This window comes from Oryctolagus cuniculus, chromosome 5 (assembly GCF_051225735.1).
Source record: "Oryctolagus cuniculus isolate XC-2025 breed Fujian yellow rabbit chromosome 5, ASM5122573v1, whole genome shotgun sequence".
Lineage (NCBI taxonomy): Eukaryota > Metazoa > Chordata > Mammalia > Lagomorpha > Leporidae > Oryctolagus > Oryctolagus cuniculus.
In genome coordinates this window covers 87,783,731-87,803,880 of record NC_142871.1, presented here as the reverse complement: position 1 = coordinate 87,803,880, position 20,150 = coordinate 87,783,731, and the positions used below count along the sequence as shown (strand labels likewise).

Genomic DNA, 20,150 nt, shown 5'->3' with positions numbered 1-20,150 from the left:
AAAAGCCCATGAGAGTATTTCAGGCATGGAAAGCCAAGATACTCTGGGGAAAAAAAACAAAACAAAACAAACAAACCTAAATGAAAGATCTCCACGAGTGAGATCCCAGTGGAAAGAACGGGTCATCAAAGAAGGAGGTACCTTTCTCTGAAGGGAGGAGAGAACTTCCACTTTGACCATGGCCTTGTCTAAATATGATCAGAGTCAGTGAACTCAGGGGGCTTCCATAGCCTTGGCAGCTCATGACAAGAGCCTCGGGTGATTACTGAGGCCATAAACAAGAGTATCAATTTGTTAAGTCAACAACAGGAGTCACTGTGCACTTACTCCTCATGTAGGATCTTTGTCCTTAGTGTGCTGTACATTGAGATTTAATGCTATAACTAGTACTCAAACAGTATTTTTCACTTTATGTTTCTGTGTGGGAGCAAACTGTTGAAATCTTTACTTAATGTATGCTAAACTGATCTTCTGTATATAAAGAGAATCGAAAATGAATCTTGATGTGAATGGAAAGGGAGAGGGAGTGGGAAAGGGGAGGGTTGTGGGTGGGAGGGACGTTATGGGGGGGAAGCCATTGTAATCCATATTCTGTACTTTGGAAATTTATATTCATTAAATAAAAGTTAAAAAAAAAGAAGTAAAATATTTAAGAGCTGTTGAAGAAGTAGTTGTTCCAGTTATCAAACTCTGTTTTGATGGGATAGAGATTGATATTTTGTTTGTTTGCACTGCAAACTATTCCAGAAGATTTGGACCTATGAGATAATAGTCTGCTTAAAAATTTAGGTATAAGATGCATAACAAGTCTTAACAGTTTCAGGGTGACCGATGAAATTTTACATCTAATAGCAAACATTGACAACTTCAGGTTAACTCTGAGAGCTATCAAACTGGGGGCCAAACGCCACAACATCTATTCCAATATATAGGTTTCCTCGGTGGTGTTTCCTGGGCTATGCTAGTAGCAAAAACTTGCCAGCTTTATCCAAATGCAGTAACATCAACTCTTGTACATAAGTTTTTCTTGGTATTTTCTAAATGGGAATGGTCAAATCCAGTGGTATTGAAACAGCCTGAAGAATACAATCTTAATTTGCCTGTATGTGACCCAAGGGTAAACCCCAGTGATAGGTACTATCTTATGCCTATAATTACACCAGCATACCCACAACAGAACTCCATGTACAATGTACAATCCAACATAGATTGTCACGGTTGAGGAATTTAAACAAGGTCTTGCTACCACATATGAAATTTTGCTGAGTAAGTCAGAGTGGCCCAAACTTTTTGAAGCTCCAAACTTCTTTCAAAAGTGGAAGCATTGTATTGTACTTCTAGCAAGTGCACCAACAAAAAAACAGTGCCTAGAATGGGTAGGTTTGGTGGAATAAAAAAATCCACATCCTGGTTGGAAGCTTAGAGAAGAATGATTTTTTTACCCTGGCCCAGTTATTACCCCCCCCCCCCCCAGTTATTTCCAGCACCCAAAGAAAATCCTGACAAGGAAGAATTTTGAATGATTTGAGTGATTGGGTTAGTGTTTAAAAAAACAACTTTGAAAATCTCAGTGTTGATCTCACCTATGATATTCCATCTTTTACTGATTGAGTTTATAGGCAAGCAATAAACAGCAAGATGTTTGAGGTGGATATGAAATTTTTTTTTTGGTATTCTTTTTTTTAAACTTTTATTTAATGAATATAAATTTCCAAAGTACGACTTATGGATTACAATGGCTTCCCCCCCATACCGTCCCTCCCACCCACAACCCTCCCCTTTCCCACTCCCTCTCCCCTTCCATTCACATCAAGATTCATTTTTGATTATCTTAATATACAGAAGATCAGCTTAGTATACATCAAGTATGGATTTCAACAGTTTGCTCCCACACAGAAACATAAAGTGAAAAATAATAGATGATTTTTTTTAAATGATGATGAAATCAGAGCAGACCTATTGTCATGTTTAATCCCAGTGAGAGTCAAGTTGGGAATTGATAGTTTCTTTTCTTTTTTTTTTTTTTTTACAGAGGATCAGTTTAGTGTGCATTAAGTAAGGATTTCAACAGTTTGCACCCCCATAGAAACACAAAGTGAAATATATTGTTTGAGTACTCGTTATAGCATTAAATCTCAATGTACAGCACATTAAGGATAGAGATCCTACATGAGGAGTAAGTGCACAGTGACTCCTGTTGTTGACTTTACCAATTGACACTCCTGTCTATGGCATCAGTAATCTCCCTATGCTCCAGTCATGAGTTTCCAAGGCTATGGAAGCCCTCTGAGTTCTCCAACTCTTATCTTGTTTAGACAAGGTCATAGTCAAAGTGGAGGTTCTCTCCTCCCTTCAGAGAAAGGTACCTCCTTCTTTGATGACCTGTTCTTTCCACTGGGATCTCACTCGCAGAGATCTTTTGCCAGAGTGTCTTGGCTTTCCATGCCTGAAATACTCTCATGAGCTTTTCAGCCAGATCCGAATGCCTTTAGGGCTGATTCTGAGGCCAGAGTGCTATTTAGGACATCTGCCATTCTATGAGTCTGCTGAGTATCTCACTTCCCATGTTGGATCACTCTCCCCTTTATTTACTCCATTGGTTAGCGTTAGCAGGTACTAGACTTGTCTATGTGCTCCCTTTGACTCCCAGTCCCTCCACCATGACCAACTGTGAACTGAAACTGATCACCTGGAACAGTGAGATGGCATTGGTACATGCCACCTCGATGGGATTGAATTGGAATCCCCTGGTATGCTTCCAACTCCACCACTTGGGGCAAGTCAGCCTGAGCATGTCCCAAATTATACATCTCTTCCCTCTCCCATTCCCACTCCCAGGTTCAACAGGGATCACATTTCAGTTAATTTTCAACACTTAAGAATAACTGTGTATTAATTACAGAATTAAACCAGTCATATTAAGTAGAACAGATAAAAAAACTACTAAGAGGGATAATGTATTAAGTTGTTCATTAACAGTCAGGGCTATGCTGATCAAGCCACCGTTTCCCATAGTGTCCACCTCACTCCAACAGGTTTCCCTCTGAGGTGGATATGAAATTGCTGCAATGCATGTAAAAAGAAAGCAGCTCCATCAGCTGCCACCTAATCATGTGCTTCAGATAAAGAAAAGGCATTCAGCAGAAGGTGTCAAGGTGACAGCTCTAAATGACAGCAGCCTCGACTTCTCTAGACTTCTCTATGAACAGTGATAACAGCACGTCTGTGCCTTCTCCCACTAGTGCTATGAAGATCAGTCCATTGACAGTTCGGGCAGCTCTCAGGGCAGAAACAGTCCTGCTCCAGCTGTGACAGCAGCCGCTGTGACCAACAGACAGCCTACTGAAGTTTCTGTGCCATAAATAAATTCCAGTGAAAGCTCAGGGTGTACATCAAGTGAAAGCGTTCCTCAAACTGTCACACAACCAGCCATTTCTCCAGCACCAAAGCCTACAGTCTTCAGAGTTGCTTCTTCAATACGGCTGGTAAACTCACCACCTAGACTTTTAGGAAATGCAACAAAAGTACGTAATCCTATAGCAGAGTCAAGAGGACATCTATAAGGAAGAGAACCCTAAGAAAACCAAAATAGAAGAGGGTGAAACAAGTGAAGATGCTAACTGTCTTGCTTTGAGTGGACATGATAAAACTGTAGCAAAGGAACAACTTGATACAGAGACAAGTGCATCTCAGTTGGAAACTATTCAGACAGCAGCTTCTCTGTTGGCCTCTCAGAACACATCCAGTGCAGACTTTTCAGATATCCCTGCTCTCCCTGCAAATCCTATTCCTGTTATCAAGAATTCAATAAACTGAGATTGAATCAGTAAAAACAGCTTCAGAGGGTCCATAAACAATATCTGTGAACTCAACCTGTTTTCTTCAAATGCTAAAAAAGGAGAATGATGGGTACAAGACTAGACATGACTGAAAATGGATTCAGGTTTTTTTTGGTGACCTCCCTTACTGGGCTAATCAGCACTTGATCAGAAGTCCAGGTGAGTATGTAAAGCCAGAAGTACTATTATTGTTGTGTTAGCAACAGTTGCATTAACTATTTCAAAAATTACTGCCTTTAAAAAAAAACACCTCATACTATATTTGTATGCATATTGACATCTGAATTGAGTTTATGTTTGATGCATTGTTTGGAAAATTTGCAATGCAACCTGGCATAAGAATTGCTGATTCTGATGATGCACTTTTATGTATTTTTTTATTAGACACTAGAACTAATTTTAGATTCTCAGCTTGATGGATTCCTTTTTTTCCTGAAGAATCTCCTTTGCCATTAGCTTCCAGTTGGATACTAGTGTGCGGTGGTGTGCCATCACACTTCAGAGAGAGGATGTGAGCAGGTCTAGCTTCGTCTCTCTAAGAGGTAGCTGTACCCCAGAAGGTGAAATGGCAACTCTAGGGTTTACATTTGACATTGAAACAATAATTAATACATACTTGGTTTTGATGGGGTTGTGATTAAGAAATGATATACTGGTTTTATTTATAGAATTGTTTTATAGTGAATACAAATCAACAAACAGCAAGTATTTTTCTTCAAGCTTATCGAAGTTCTGTATTCTTTTGCCTTCAATCTGTTTTATTCAAAACAAAAACAAGAAAATTTTCTTATACTCCTTATCTCTTTTTCTTATTTTCCTTTTGCACAAGGTAGGAATTACTTCATAGAAAAAAATTGCCAGTATTTTTTTTTAATCCATGATGTGAAACCAGTAAGATGCTGTAGCTATATGACAGAGAACATTTTGGTCCCATGGCTGAAACCTTTAGAGTGAGTAAAAATAATGCCTGTGAAACATGATATCTATCTTGGATGGTCATTTGATTTCTAAATAAAGAAAAATTTTGTACACTCCTGTCTATAGTAAATTGACTTTCAATTTTAAACATGTAGGCAAAAAGGCATTTTCTCCAAGATTTTTAAACTGACTTTTATTTTTAATTGTTTACCAAAATTTGTCGGTGCATTTTACATACAGAAACATTTTAAAAATCATTTCTAGCAAGTACTTGACATCTAGTCAGCTTTCCTTTTATATTTTTTTAGTCTATCAAAAGATTAGGAATTCCTATCTTTAAAGAAAACAATTTCCATGATTAGGCAGAAGATCTGTCTTTACAAAGTGTGAGCACTTAAACTTAATCTTTAACTGGACAAAGCAAACCTGATGAGCATGCTTTATGAATCTTCCATTGTGCTCCATTCTATCAAATGTGTGTTTTTTCATGTTAAATTGCAATTAATTAAACTCTTCCCTTAACCTTCTAAATTAATTTTCCAAAGCTGAGTGTAGTCTTTTCCTCCTTAGGCTATACATTAATTGAAGCTTTCTTTTCAATATGACTTTATGTCTAGTATATAATATTTCTGCTTCCTACCTCTTTGATCTGCACAGTTCCCTTGCCTTTTCTTCCACCACCTACAGAAAAAAGATGGTCATCCTAACAGGTGAAGTGTACAAGGTATCTGTGGGTTTTGTGTAGCTTTACAATTAGATTGAAATTGCCAGGTGCAGATTTAGTCTCGTCATTTTGTTTACACATTGGGGAAAAAATTCAGTTTATTAACATTTCATATAACTGCATCCAAGTTTTGCCAAGCTGGAAACTTGGACATTTTCTCTGTAGTGACTTTTTAATTCTAGTTTTCATAACCTGGAGATCAGACGGTTGCTTTCGCATGATGTATGTAGTGTCTCATGATTGGGTTTGCTTTGTTTTATAGTATCTGAACTCCTTGTATTTCTCAAGAGATATTTTCTAAACAGATGATGTATTTCTCCATTGAAAACACAATTAAAAAACAGATAAAGAATACTACAGAAGATTTCACAGGAAGATGGAGGTGTGAGTAGAGGATAAATCCAACTGAAGATTGAGATATTCCAGAGGTGAAAGACATAGCAGGAGGATGGCAAACTGAAAACCTAGGTATTTAGGTCAGAGGACAATATAGTAACATAGGATCCTGCTAAATCGCTTAGAAAAAAAGATTGTAGATTAAGAATAACTTCACTCCTGATCCCCTTTTTCTGCCCTCATCCCCAAGCCTTGACAAAATAATTCCATTTTGTCAGATTTGTTGATATAATTAGCAAACAAAAAAGTATAGTCATCTTGCTGTCCACTAACTCCCCAGAACTTCTCATTCTGCATAACTGAAACTTTTTTACCTTTGACTAAAATCTCCCCATCTCCTCTATTGCCTATCCTCCTTCTTATTTGCTTTGATGTTTGAATTGTTTTAGATTCCACAAGTAAGTGACATCACATAATATTTATCTTTCTGTATCTGGCTTAATCTCTGTTGTCACAATGGCAAGATTTTCTTCTTTTCTTGACTGAATAATATTCTGTTGTATGTGCATATACATGATACATATAAAAATAAAAATAATATTTATACAAATATACAGGAAGTATTTTTTGCCATTCATTCACTGATAGACACTTATGTTGATTCCACATATTTACTATTCTGAATAGTGCTACAATGAACATGTAAGTACAAAAAGCTGGATATTTTCAAGCAAGAAAATGAAGCTGGGCCTTTATTTACACAAATACACAAAAAATGACTCAATATAGATTGAGACTTAAATGTAATATCTAAAATTGTAAAATTCCTAGAAGAAAATAAAAAGGAAATTCCTTGGTGTTGATCCTAGAGATGATTTTTTAGATATGACCACAATATCACAGATAACAAAAGCCAAAGAAGTAGAACTATATCAAAGTAAAAATATTCTGCAAAAGCAAAGAATTAACAAACTGAAAAGGCAACCTATGAAATAGGAGAAACTATTTGCTTATCATATATCTGATAAGGAGTAAATATTAAACAAATATAAGGAATATATTCACATTAGTAGTATAAATCAATGGGTTAGATTAAAATATGGGCTCCCTTGGGCAGTTGATTCACCTTGGCAGAGAGGCAGCAAATCTGTGGTCATGCCAGCCAACATGATCATACCCATCCCCTCTGCCAAGAATGTAGGAGAACTACCACACCCAACATGTGTGTCACTCGGAGTCTTCCCCCACCCATGAGCACTGGCCAAATCTCCATGTCCCCACCTAGCACACACCTCTAGATATCCATGGAAGAAGCAGGCACTCCAGATAGAGATATATTTAAAAGATAAAAGTGTTCAGAGGTGGGGAAAACTAACAAGCATTTCAATAAATGCCTAACAAATTAGAAATATAAGAAACAGGAACAAGGAAGACAATATGGCTACCCAAAAGGAAGATAATAGCACTTCAATAATAGAATGTGAAGAAAAAGAGATTGGTGAAATATCTGAAAAGGAATTCAAACAATGACCATAAGCAAATACATGAGGTCAAGAAATCTATACCATGACATACATGAGAAATTCTGCTGGGTACAGAGATATTGAAGAGTACTCAAATTGAAAGAAATGAAGAATTCAATGTCAGATAAAAATAAGGTGGAAAGCCTTAACAACAGACTCAGTGGGGCAGAAGAAAGAATACCTGAGCTAGAAGAAAATCCTTGGAAATATCTGAGACAGAAAAAAAGAAGAGAAAAAATTTGAAAAATTAAAGCAGTGTTCATGATTTGTGGGATACTTATCAATTGACCAAACATATATACCTTAGGATTTCCTGAAGGTGTGGAAAGAGAGAACAGGTTAGAAGAACTATTCAGTGAAATAATAGCAGAAAACTCCCCTAATTTGGAGAAAGAAAGGTATGTGCAAGTATGAGAAGCACATAAAACTCTCAATACACATGATCAGAAAAGATCTTAACCACAAAACATAAAACTTTCAAAAAAGCAAAACATAAAGAAAATATCCTAAAGTTTTACCTCACCCCAGTTAGAATGACTATCACCCAAAAGTTAAAAAAAAATAAAATAAAAATGATGGGGAGGATGTGGGAAAAAAGTAATTCAATACAATTTTTGTGGGAATGTAAACTAGTAAAACCATTATGAAAGACAGTATGGAGATTCTTCAGAAATCTCAAAATAGATCTGCTATTTAACCCAGTCATTCCCCTATTGGGAATTTACTCAAAGGAAATCAAATCAGCATATAAAAGAGTAATGTGGTTAAAGTTTTCCACTGTATTTTTAATTTGATAAAAGATCAAATTCAAATGGCCAACAGACACATGCAAAAAAATGCTGAGGATCACCAGCCATCAGGGAAATGCAAATCAAAACCACAATGAGGTTTTAGTTCACCCCAGTTAGAATGGCTCTCATACCAAAAAAAAAAAAAAAAAAAAAAACACACACCAAAAAAACTATAAATGCTGGTGAGGATGTGGGAAAAAGATACCCACCCTAATCCGCAGTTGGTGATAATGTAAACTAGTACAGCCATTGTAGAAGACAGTATGGAGATTTCTCAGACAGCTAAAAATAGATCAAAGATATTACCCAGCCATCCCACTCCGGTGAGTTTACCCAAATGAAATGAAATAAGCAAATGAAAGAATTATCTGTTCCCCTATGTTAATGTAGCTCAATTCACAATACCTAAGATATGGAATCAGCCCAGATGCCCATCAACCGATGACTGGATAAAGAAAATGTGGTATATATACGTTATGGTATACTATTCAGCCATAAAACAGAATGAAATCCTATCTTTCACAAAAAATAGACTCAATTGGAAACCATTATACTCAGTGAAATAAGCTAGTCCCCAAAAGACAAATATCATATATTTCCCTGTTCTGTGTTAGCTAATTGAGTACAAACAAGTAACAAATATGGATGGAGTTGATATATTGATAATTGATTATAGCCTTTGTCTCTACTGTTGAAGAACAGTGTTTTTTTCTTTTTACTATTTGTTCAATTGTTTATGTAGTGGAGGATTAATCTTATGATTATAAAATGAACTAAAAGTATGTCATTATAAAAATTAAAAGAATAAGAAAGGAAAGAGGAGAGAGGGTGGGAGTGTGGGCAGGAGGGAGGGTAGGGTGGGAAGTATCATTGTGCTCCTAAATCTGTATATATGAAATACATGAAATTTGTTTGCCTGAAAAAAAAAAAAGAAATTGACTAACAATACCAAAAAAAAAAAGTTTTGCTTAGGCCATAATTGTCTGCAATCAGTTACTCACCCCTCCTCTCTTGCAGAAATGAAGATAGCCAGCCAAGACCTCCAGATACCAGTTATACTTTATGCACTTTATCACCTCTTATGAACTTATTGAAGTTTCTTTTCTACTTGGTAATCAATTTCAATATCTGAAATTTCCTTGAATTAATTTCTTTTTAAAACTTTTAGAGCTATGAAATTCCTGTGATGCTCCTTTAGTTTCTCCAAGATACTGCTAAATTTTGGACATGTGCTGTAGTATGGACCATTCACCTAAATACCATATTTGAATTTCACTCAGCAAAGGTGTGATAAGTAGGAAGTAATTAACATCTCAATCAGTTGAAAAAAAAAGGTGTGACTACAGATCTTAACACAGAGAATATATGTTTATTTTTGCTTAAAGTTTCAATCTTTTTACATAGGTTTATTTGTTTATTTTATGGCCAGAATGGCAGAGAGAGGGGGAGGGAGATAATTCTTCCACCCAGTGGTTTACTTCCCAAATAGCCTCAATGGCTGGTACTCTGCCAGGCAGAAACCAAGAGCCTGAAACTCCATCTGAGTCTCCCAGGTGGTTGGCAGGGACCCACGTACTTGGCTCATTGTCCACTTCTTTCCCAGGGGAATTAACAGTAAACTGGATCAGAAATGAAACAGCCAGGGCTTAAACAGTCACTCCAATACCCAGCATTGCTAGTGGTAACACCTGCTGTGCTATAATGCCAAACCCCAAAAAACTCATTTTTATCAGGGAAAACACATTTTTTCTAGTTGATAAACACCCCCAAGAGTTATGTGTATCCCTGTGTTAATAACAGCTCAATTAACAATAGCTAAGATATGTGATCAACCCAAATGCCCATCAACTTATGACTTGATAAAGAAACTGTGGTATATATACATGCTGGAATACTACTCAGCCATAAAAAGAATGAGGTCCTGTCTTTCACAACAAAATGGATGCAGTTGGAGACTACTAAGCTTAATGAAATAAGCCAGTACCTAAAGGACAAATATGTTTTCCCTAATTTGTGGTAACTACTATACTGAGTAAAAAAAAATGTAATGTATATGAGTGAAACTGATATTTTGAGATTTGATCATTTTTTGTAGCCCTTGTCTGTACTCTTGAGGAACAGTGGCTTTTATACTTATAAACTGTTTAATTATGTCGTGGAGGGTTAAGCTTATGATTACAAAGAAAATTGGAATCAGGTCATTGTAAAAATTAAGAGAGAAATACTAGAAAGAGGATGTAGGGTGGAATTGAGTGAGGGAGTGCAGGAAGGTACCATGGGAAGCATTATGCTCTTAAAATTGTATATTTGAGAGGCTGGCCTTGTGGCATAGTAGGCTAAGCCTCTTCTGCCTGTGGTGCTGGCATCCTATATGGCCGCTGATTCATGTCCCAGCTATTCTTATGATCCAGCTCTCTGCTATGGCCTGGGAAAACAGTAGAAGATGGCCCAAGTGTGTGGGTCCCTCATGCATGAAGGAGATCTGGTTACTGGCTTTGCATTGGCCCAGCTCCAGCCTGGGCAACCATTTGGGGAGTGAACCATCAGATGTAAAACCTTTCTTTCTGTCTCTCCATCTCTGTCTGTAACTCTACTTCTCAAATAAAGCAATCTTAAAAAAAGAACTATATATATGAAATACATGAAATGTGTTCCCTTTATATACACAAACTGTATATGTAAAATACATGAAATTTGTTCCCTTTATATATAAAAAGTAAAGAAATAAAAAGTTATTCCTAAGTATATTATTTTTGATGCTAATGTAAATGAGGTTATTTTATTGATTTATTTTTAAATAGTTGATAGTGTGTAGAAATACAACTGATTTTTATATCTTGAATTTGTATCCTGCAACTTTACTGAATTCGCATATTAGTTCCAATAGTTTTTTGATGGAATATGCAGTGTTTTCTACTTGTAAGATCATGTCACCTATAAACAGAATAATTTTACTTTTCCAATCTTGGGTGCTTTCAATTTTTTTTTCTCTTGCCTACTTGTTCTGGCTGGGATTTCTAGCACTAAATTGAGTAGAAGTGATGAGCATGAATGTCCTTGTTTTGTTTTTGATCTGAAAACTTTTCAGCTAAGTATGATTTGTTTTCTATTTCAGATGTTCTTTCTTTTGCCTCACTGAGTCTGTTGTTAAGGTTTTACACTGCATTTTTAATTTGACATATTGAATTCTTCATTTCCAATTTTTCAGTTTGATTTCTCAATATCTCTGTCTCTAAACAGAATTTCTCATCAATATAATGTATGGATTTCTTTTTTCTTATTTTTTTAAAAAATTATTTGTTTATTTGAAGTGAAGAGTTACAGAGAAGGAGGGAGGGAGACAGGGAGGGAGAGGGAGAGAGGGAGAGTGGGAGAGAGGGAAAGAGAGAAAGTTCTCTGTATACTGGTTCACTCTCCAAATGGCCACAACAGCTGGTGCTGGGCCAATCTGAAGCCAGGAGCCAGGAGCTTCTTATGGGTCTCCTACATGGGTGCAGGGGTCCAAGCTCTTAGGCCATCCTCTGCTGCTTTCCTAGGCACATTAGCAGAAAGCTGGGTCATATGTGGAGCAGCTGGGACTCAAAGAAAATAACACAAGTATTTGCTTCCCTGAATTTTTGAGTAATCTTATGATAATTCTTTTGAATTACTTTTCAGGCATTTAATTGCTCTTTTCATCTTCACATTCTAATATTGAAGTGTTGTGTTCATCTTTTGGAGTAATAGTCTTCCTTGTTCATATTTCTTGTATTCTACATTTATTTTTAGGCATTTGTAGAAACACTTCTTGATTTTCTTTGAGGGCTTGTATCTTTGAAATATGCCTCTATGACTTAGTGGCGTGTCTGCTCCTTCAGTGAATATCCAGAGGCGTGTGCTGCATTGGGCAAGGGGGCTCCAGCCAGTGCTTGAGTGTCAAGAAAGAATACAGAGTGACATCCTGTGACAGATCTCTTCTATCAGCAGCAGGTGGAAGTATGATCAATCTGTATGAGCATGGCCTTATACCCTCTCAGATAAGGTGAACCAACTGTGTAAGATGAGCCACCAGGGACTACATATCCCACCCATGCATGCACAAAGGATCTGAGCTTTCCTCAGTAAGAGTGCAGAACCCTATGCAGTGTATCACTCTAGGCACTCAGGGGGCTCTGAGCCTCTGAAGCCAGACACAGTGATTGCCCAGAGACCCATCCATACCCCATGCCTTATTGTGCAGTCACAGACTTCCCAAAGTCATACTGCACAGGGCTTCCACAGTCACAGGGAGCAGGAGATTCACTCTTAGACTTGTAAGACTCCCCCATAACCAGAGAGAACCAAGGCATTTCTAGAGCCAGTTGCCTGCCTGATAAAAGTTGGCTGGTGATCTGCCTTGGAAGGTAGAGTCTGTATGCCTTGATAGAGTGAGGGCAAGGGAGCACTTCACATGCCTAAGAGGATGCTCCATCCCCCACCAACCCTTGGGACACAAAGTCAATAGCAATTGGATTTATCCCTGCTATAAAATCCCCTAGTCATGGGGCCAGTGCTGTAGTATAGCAGCTTAACCTCACGGCCTGCAACACTGGCATCTGATTTGGGTGTTGGTTGGAGTCCTGGCTGTTTCCCTGTTCCAGCTCACTGATAATGCACACAGGAAAGTAACAGAAGATGGCCCAAGTCCCTGGGCTCCTGCCCCCAGCTGGGAGACCCAGAAGAAGCTTCTGGCTCCAGGGTTTGGCCTGGCCCAACCCATCACTGAAGCCATTTGGGAAGTGAGCCAACAGATGGAAGATTCATTCTCTCTTTCTCTCTCTCTCTAACTCTGCCTTTCAAATAAATAAATAAATCTTAAAAAAATAAAAAACCCTCCCAGCCATATGCCAGCCATAGCAGTCTCTACTAGCCTTATTAAGATGGAGCTTCAAGGCTGGCACTGTGGGGCAGCAGATTAAAGCCTGGCCTGAAGTGCTGGCATCCCATATGGGCGCCAGTTCTAGTCCTGGCTGCTCCTCTTCCAATCCAGTTCTTTGCTATGTGGCCTGGGAAAGCAGTAGAAGGCGGCCCAAGTCCTTGGACCCCTGTACCTGCATGGGAGACCCATAAAAAGCTCCTGGCTGCTGGTGAGAATGTAGGGGGAAAAGGATAGTGTTTTTTTTTCCTTCATACTATTTGTTGAACTCTTTACTTCATGTAGCATTAATCTTATGTGTACAAAGTTAACTGAATATAAATTTTCATAAAAAACAAGAATGGGAATAGGATAGAGAGGAGAAAGAAAGGTGAGAGTGTGAACAGGAGGGAGGGTGGGGGTAAAGTATCACTTTGTTCCTGAATCTGTACATATGAAGTACATGAAATTTATACACCTTAAAAAAGGGGGGTGGTGGTGCTGTGTCATAGCAGCACCAAAAAGAACAAAACAAAAGAAAGAACATCTGAAATAGAAAACAAATCATACTTAGCTGAAAAGTTTTCAGATCAAAAACAAAACAAGGACATTCATGCTCATCACTTCTACTCAATTTAGTGCTAGAAATCCCAGACAGAACAAGTAGGCAAGAGAAAAAAAAATTGAAAGCACCCAAGATTGGAAAAGTAAAATTATTCTGTTTATAGGTGACATGATCTTACAAGTAGAAAACACTGCATATTCCATCAAAAAACTATTGGAACTAATATGCGAATTCAGTAAAGTTGCAGGATACAAATTCAAAGCCACTACCTGCACTGTCAGCATCCCACATGGGTTCTGGTTTAAGCCTCAGCTATTCCACTTCTGACCCAGCTCCCTGTTAATGTGTCTGTAAAAGTAGTAGAAGATGGTCCAAGGTCATGGGCTCCCCCACATCTATGTGGGAGACCTGGAAGAAGCTCCTGGCTCATGGCTTTGGATCAGCCCAGCTCTGCCTGTTGCAGACATTTGGGGAGTGAACCAGCAGGTGGAAGATCTTTCTTTCTTTCTCTGTCTCTCTCCCTCTCTGTCTCTCTATCTCTCTCTCTGTAACTCTGCCTTTCAAATAAATAAATAAATCTTACAAAAGAAAAAAACTAGAGAAGAAATAAACTTGAAATGTAAAAAACAATACAAATGATCAGTGAAATGAAGAGCTAGTTTTTTCAAAAATAAAATTGATACACCCATTGGCCCAACTAATCAAAGAAAACCAAAAAAGACCTAAATTAATAAAATCAGAGATGGAAAAGGAGATATAACAACAGATCCACAGAACTAAAAAGAATCATCAAAATTACTACAAAGAGCTATATTCCAACAAACTGGAAAACCTAGATATGTTATCCAATGGATAGATTCCTGGACTCATACAGTCTACCAAAATTGTGTAATGAAGACATAGAAAACCTAAATAGACCAATAATCAAGATGAAGAGAAAATCAGCAATAAAGACCTTCCCAATAGAGGAAAACGAGGACCTGATAACTTCACTGCTGAATTCTAATAACTGTATGAATAGCTAATTTCAATTCTTCTCAAACTATTCAAAACAACTGAAAGGGAGGGAATCCCCCTCCAAACTTTTTCTATGAGGTCAGCATCTCCTTAATTGCAAAACCATAAAAAGGTGTAACAAAGAAAGGGAACTATACATCTATACCCCTGATGAACATAGAGGCAAATATCCTCAATGAAATAATAGCTAATCAAATCTGACAATTCATCAGAGAGATTATTCACCTTAGTGGAATCTATTCCCGTATTCCGGGATAGTTCAACATACTCAACAATAAAAAAAAAATAATTACCTCAATAGATGCAGAAAAAGCATTTTATTAAACACAACATTCCTTCTTGATGAAAAAACCTCAAGCTAACTGGCTGTAGACAAAACATACCTTAACACAATCAAGGCAATATATGACAAACCCACAGCCAAAATCATATTGAATAGGGAAAACCTGGAAACATTCCCCCTAAGATCTGGAACCAGACAAGGATGCTCAGTCTCTCCATTACTATTCAATAGTTCTGGAAGTTTTAGCCACACTCATAAGGCAAGAAAAAGAAATCAAAGGGATACAAATAATAAAGGAGGAAGTCAAATTATCCCTGATTGCAGATGATATGATCCTATATATTGGGGAACCAAAAGACTCCATAAGAGATTATTAGAACTTACAGTTTTGCAAAGTTGCAAGATGTACAATCAACACTCAAAAAATCAATAGACCTTGTATAAATAAAAAATACCATGGCTGAGAAAGAACTTGTAAGTTCAGTCCCATTTGCAATAGTCACAAAAAATTTAAATATCTTGGGGTAAATTTAATGAAGGATGTGAAAAGTCTCTACAATGAAAATTACAAGGAGAATCCAAGATGGCTGAACAGTGAAAAGACATCTGGATTTTGACCAGGGGAAGATAACAGAAGATAGTGGAGGAAATGGATTCTCAAGGGAGAGTTTCGCAGTGGAAATTCTATGGAAATAAGAGGGACACTATGTTGCAGCATGGGAAGTAAAGATGCACAGCAGTGAGTGGGGATATCATGCTTCCCACAGCTAGGGACTGGGACTGGGGGAAATGCCACCTTCTGAGAGCAAGATGAGAGCAGACTGCAGAATCCTGTGCCACAGGTGCTATTGCTTGAAGAAGAACCTTATAGACAACATTGATTTTAAGTCCATCCTGGAGCCCTAGCTGGGTGGCAAGGTGACCACCTAATCCAATGAAGGAAAAGCACATTTCTTTCTTCCCATCCCCCACACTGGCTGTCCAGTGACCAGTAGGGAGACTGAGACATCTTAATGTCAGTGGAGCCTGCAGCAGCTTTCTCTTGCACAATCAAGGCATTTTCAAGAAGGAAAAATCTGCACTCCCCACTGACTGTGAATCTGGCTAGGAGGTTTGGCAGTGAGCTGACACCCGCTTAGGACTGTGAAGTGCTCCCATCCCCTCAACCTATCACAGGTTACAGGGCTCAAACTCCCAAGGCAAAGCAACCACAGGCAGCAGGCTCTGGGAATGGCTCTGCTGTCTCTGTGGATAGGGCAGGTTCAAGAAGCTGAGAGTAGATTCTCTGCACTCCATGACCATGGGAGTCTTGTGCACGGTGACTGTGTTGATTCTGTGATTGTACAATAGGGCATGGGGTATAGCTAGGTCTATGGGCAATCACTGTGTCTGGCTTCTGAGACTCAGAACTTCACAAATGCCTAGGTTGGGTCACTGTACAGGGTTCTGTGTTCACACTATGGACTGTACAGACTCTTTGTGTAGTACAAGTGCCCGAATGAGGGGTTATACCCACTGTGGGCTAACTTTGGGCACTGATCACTTTGAAGAGTCAAAGTGTGGTTGTGATTAGCTAACAAGCATTATCATAACCTCTTTCATGATGACAATAGAAGATACCTAACACATCAAATTTAGGGGTGTGTCGCTCCCCCTCTTCGTGGAGGAGCAACACAGGACCCTGCGCTGTTCTTTCGTCTGCTCGGCCCTCCCCGGGTTTGCTGCTGGTTCTTCCCGGGTTGGCTACTATCCCTTCCACCTCCGTGGAAGGGCAGTTCCCCCTGGCCACATTCCCCACTTCCGCAGGGGAGCGGCACACCGCCGGCCGGCTCTTCTCGGGGGCTGCACAGGTGTTCCTTCAGCTAGATGTTCCCCATAGATGTTCCTGGTGCATGCCGTCTCTCTCCTCCTTTATAGTCCTCCTCTGCCAATCCTAACTCGGCTGCCCACACGCCGAGTACGCTGCTCTCCAATCAGGAGCAAGTCCTACAGTTTATTGGTTGAACTGGAGGCAGCTGTGTAAAGGCTGTTTGCTTCTCTCCCAGCGCCATATTGTGGGAGAGCAGATGCATAGAATAAGTCCTAATTCCAGTAACTCAGTCCAGTCCGGATTGCTCCCCACAGATCCCCCTTTCTTTTTATTTTTTGGCGTTGATACGCGCCTGTCTTCGGTGTCCCACGGCACACACTCTGCTCTACTTGCTAGAGTTGCCACAGGCTCTTACAAGTCCTATCAATCAGGCAAACCGAATCCGGGTCCTCTCTTCGCCATGTTGTGAGGAGGTTTTTAGGCGCTGATGCGTGCCTGTGTTCGGTGCCCTGCAGCGCATGCTCTGCTCTGCTAGAACTGCCTGCAGGTGTTTACAAAACCTATCAGGCAAACCGAATCCAAGCCTTCTCATTGCCGTATTGTGGGGGAGACTTATTAGTGTTGGTTTGTGCCTATCTTCGGTGACCTGCAGCTCATACTCTGGTCGAGCTTTGCTGGCGCTTACCGCCTTAAATCAGGCAGACCGAATCCAAGCCTCCTAATTGTTGCATTGTGGGGAAGCTTTACTGATGTTAATTCGTGCCTGTCTTCGGTGACCTGCGGCTAGCCGCCCAGGTGCTCATCGCCTCACTAATCGGGCAGACCGAATCCAAGCCTTCTAATTGGCATGTTGAGGGGAGGCCTTATTTTTCTCTATTTCTCTATCTCCGGGCATTCCTACCTCTCCCATTTCACTTCTATCTTCCAGCATTCCCATTTCTCTTTTACTTCACTTCCAAACTTCTGTTTCTCTTATCCCCGCAGCTTCCCGGCACCTCGCCGCTTCAGCCCGCGCGCCTCTCTCATCTGCGCAGCTTCCCGGCTTTGCGCGGCTCGGCTTCGCGCGCTCCGCGGTCTCCACGCTTAACCCTTTCGCGTCTGAACCACGGCCTACGCCAGCGTTCCCTATCTATTCACGCCCCGTGCTCTCTCTGCACGCGGCGGCTTCCGCGAGTAACACAGCGTAGCTTGCGTCTCCACCACTAGCATTCAATCCAAGTTCCCCGGGCTAGCCTGGCGAATTCAACCCAGCGTACGTCTCCGCCCCACGGTTTGGCTTCCCGTCCTTTGCTCCCCGGGCTAATCAGACGGATCCCAATCTGGCTTACGTCTCAGCTTCTGGTTTCAACTTTTCGCCCCCTATTCCCGGGCTAACTTGAGAATCCCAAAGTGGCTTTCGTGTCCGCCTTGGCCTGCCCCCCACGGCTTCAATTTCCCTAACATTTTTCTCTACCCGGTATGTTTCCCTAAGTTTTCTTCCAACAATATTCCTCCCTCATTTCTCCTGGCCTCTCCCCACAGTCCGCGTCCGAGTCTGTTTGTTCTAGCTTTCACTTTCGCTTTCGACCTTAGAGATTTCTCCCAGCTTCCCCCCGTAGTCCGTATCTGAGTCTATGCCTAGGCTTTCAATAGCTTCTTCCGGCTCCTTTTTCGTCCGGCTTTTCCCTAGGCTGTTTGCTAGTTTCTCTCTCCGATATTTTCCCAATTCTTCCCGTTTCTTCCCTCCTAAGTTTGCTATCCGTCCCAGGTTTCCTATCCAAGCTAGGTTTCCTATCCGAGTCACGGCACCATTATGTCGCTCCCCCTCTTCGTGGAGGAGCAACACAGGACCCTGCGCTGTTCTTTCGTCTGCTCGGCCCTCCCCGGGTTTGCTGCTGGTTCTTCCCGGGTTGGCTACTATCCCTTCCACCTCCGTGGAAGGGCAGTTCCCCCTGGCCACATTCCCCACTTCCGCAGGGGAGCGGCACACCGCCGGCCGGCTCTTCTCGGGGGCTGCACAGGTGTTCCTTCAGCTAGATGTTCCCCATAGATGTTCCTGGTGCATGCCGTCTCTCTCCTCCTTTATAGTCCTCCTCTGCCAATCCTAACTCGGCTGCCCACACGCCGAGTACGCTGCTCTCCAATCAGGAGCAAGTCCTACAGTTTATTGGTTGAACTGGAGGCAGCTGTGTAGAAGCTGTTTTCTTCTCTCCCAGCGCCATATTGTGGGAGAGCAGATGCATAGAATAAGTCCTAATTCCAGTAACTCAGTCCAGTCCGGATTGCTCCCCACAGGGGTGTCACCCTGGATTCTTGCCCACCCATGAAGACTGACCAGAGCTCCCTGGCCCCACTCAGCATACACATCTAGATATCCACTGAAGAAGCAACTGCTACATTAAACCATAGAGGCATAATTCAAAGACAAAACCCATCAGAGAAGAAAACCAACAGATGTTTCCACAAGTGCCTAAAAATAAATGCAGAAATATAAGAAACAAGAATAAAACAACATGACTCCCTAAAAGTAACACAGCAACCCTTTAATCTTAGAATGTGAAGATGAAGAGATTGATGAAATATCTGAAAAGGAATTCAAAAGAATGATCACAAAATTACCCAGAAACATAGAGAAACAAATTCATGAGACAAAGGAATTAATACATAATATGGATGATATTTTTTTGCTGAGACATTGAGATACTGAAGTGAACTGAAACCGAAATATTTGAAGAATTCAATATGTCAAATAGAAAATACAGTGGAAAACCTCAAGAACATACTTGGTGAGACAGAAGAAAGAATATCTGTCGTGCTAGAAGATAAATCCTTGGAAATAGCTCAGACAAAAAAAAGCAGAAATTAGAAAAACTGAAAATAGTATACTACATTTCTGGGATATTATTACGTGACCAAACATACATGTCTTAGGAGTTTCTGAAGACATGGAAAAAGAAAGTGGATTAGAAGGCCTATGTAGTGAAGTAATAGTAGAAAACTTCCCTAATTTGGATAAATAAAAAGCTACCCAAGTACAGGAAGGTCATAGAACATCCTAATGGCAAGATCAGGGAAGATCTTCATAATGACACATTGTACTCAAACTTTCAACAGTAAAACGGAAAGAAAAGGTTCTAAAATGTGCACAAGAAAAAAGCTAGATTACATTCAGACGAACCCCCGTTATGCTAACAACTGATTTCTCATCAGAAACTCTATAGACTAGGAGAGAATGTAGAGATAAATAAGTTCTAAAGAAATTGTCAACCTGGAATACTGTACCCAGCAAAGCTCTCAGTTATAACTGAAGATGAAATAAAGACCTTCCAAAAAAACCAGAAATTGAAAGAATTTGTTATCAGTTAGCCTGCCTTACAAATGATTCTTAAGATGTGCTACACATAGAAATAAATATAGAATGATAGTCAATTATGAAAGAATGTGAAGGCAGAAAGTCACCTAGTAAATGTATAAAGGAAATTCAAAGTAAAC

The 20,150-nt window shown here is 39.9% G+C and overlaps 1 pseudogene; it reads left to right on the top strand.

Moving 5' to 3' along the window:
- Nucleotides 1-828: 828 nt before the first annotated feature.
- LOC108177347 (poly(A) polymerase alpha pseudogene) lies at nt 829-3,816 on the top strand (annotated as a pseudogene).
- Nucleotides 3,817-20,150: the final 16,334 nt, after the last annotated feature.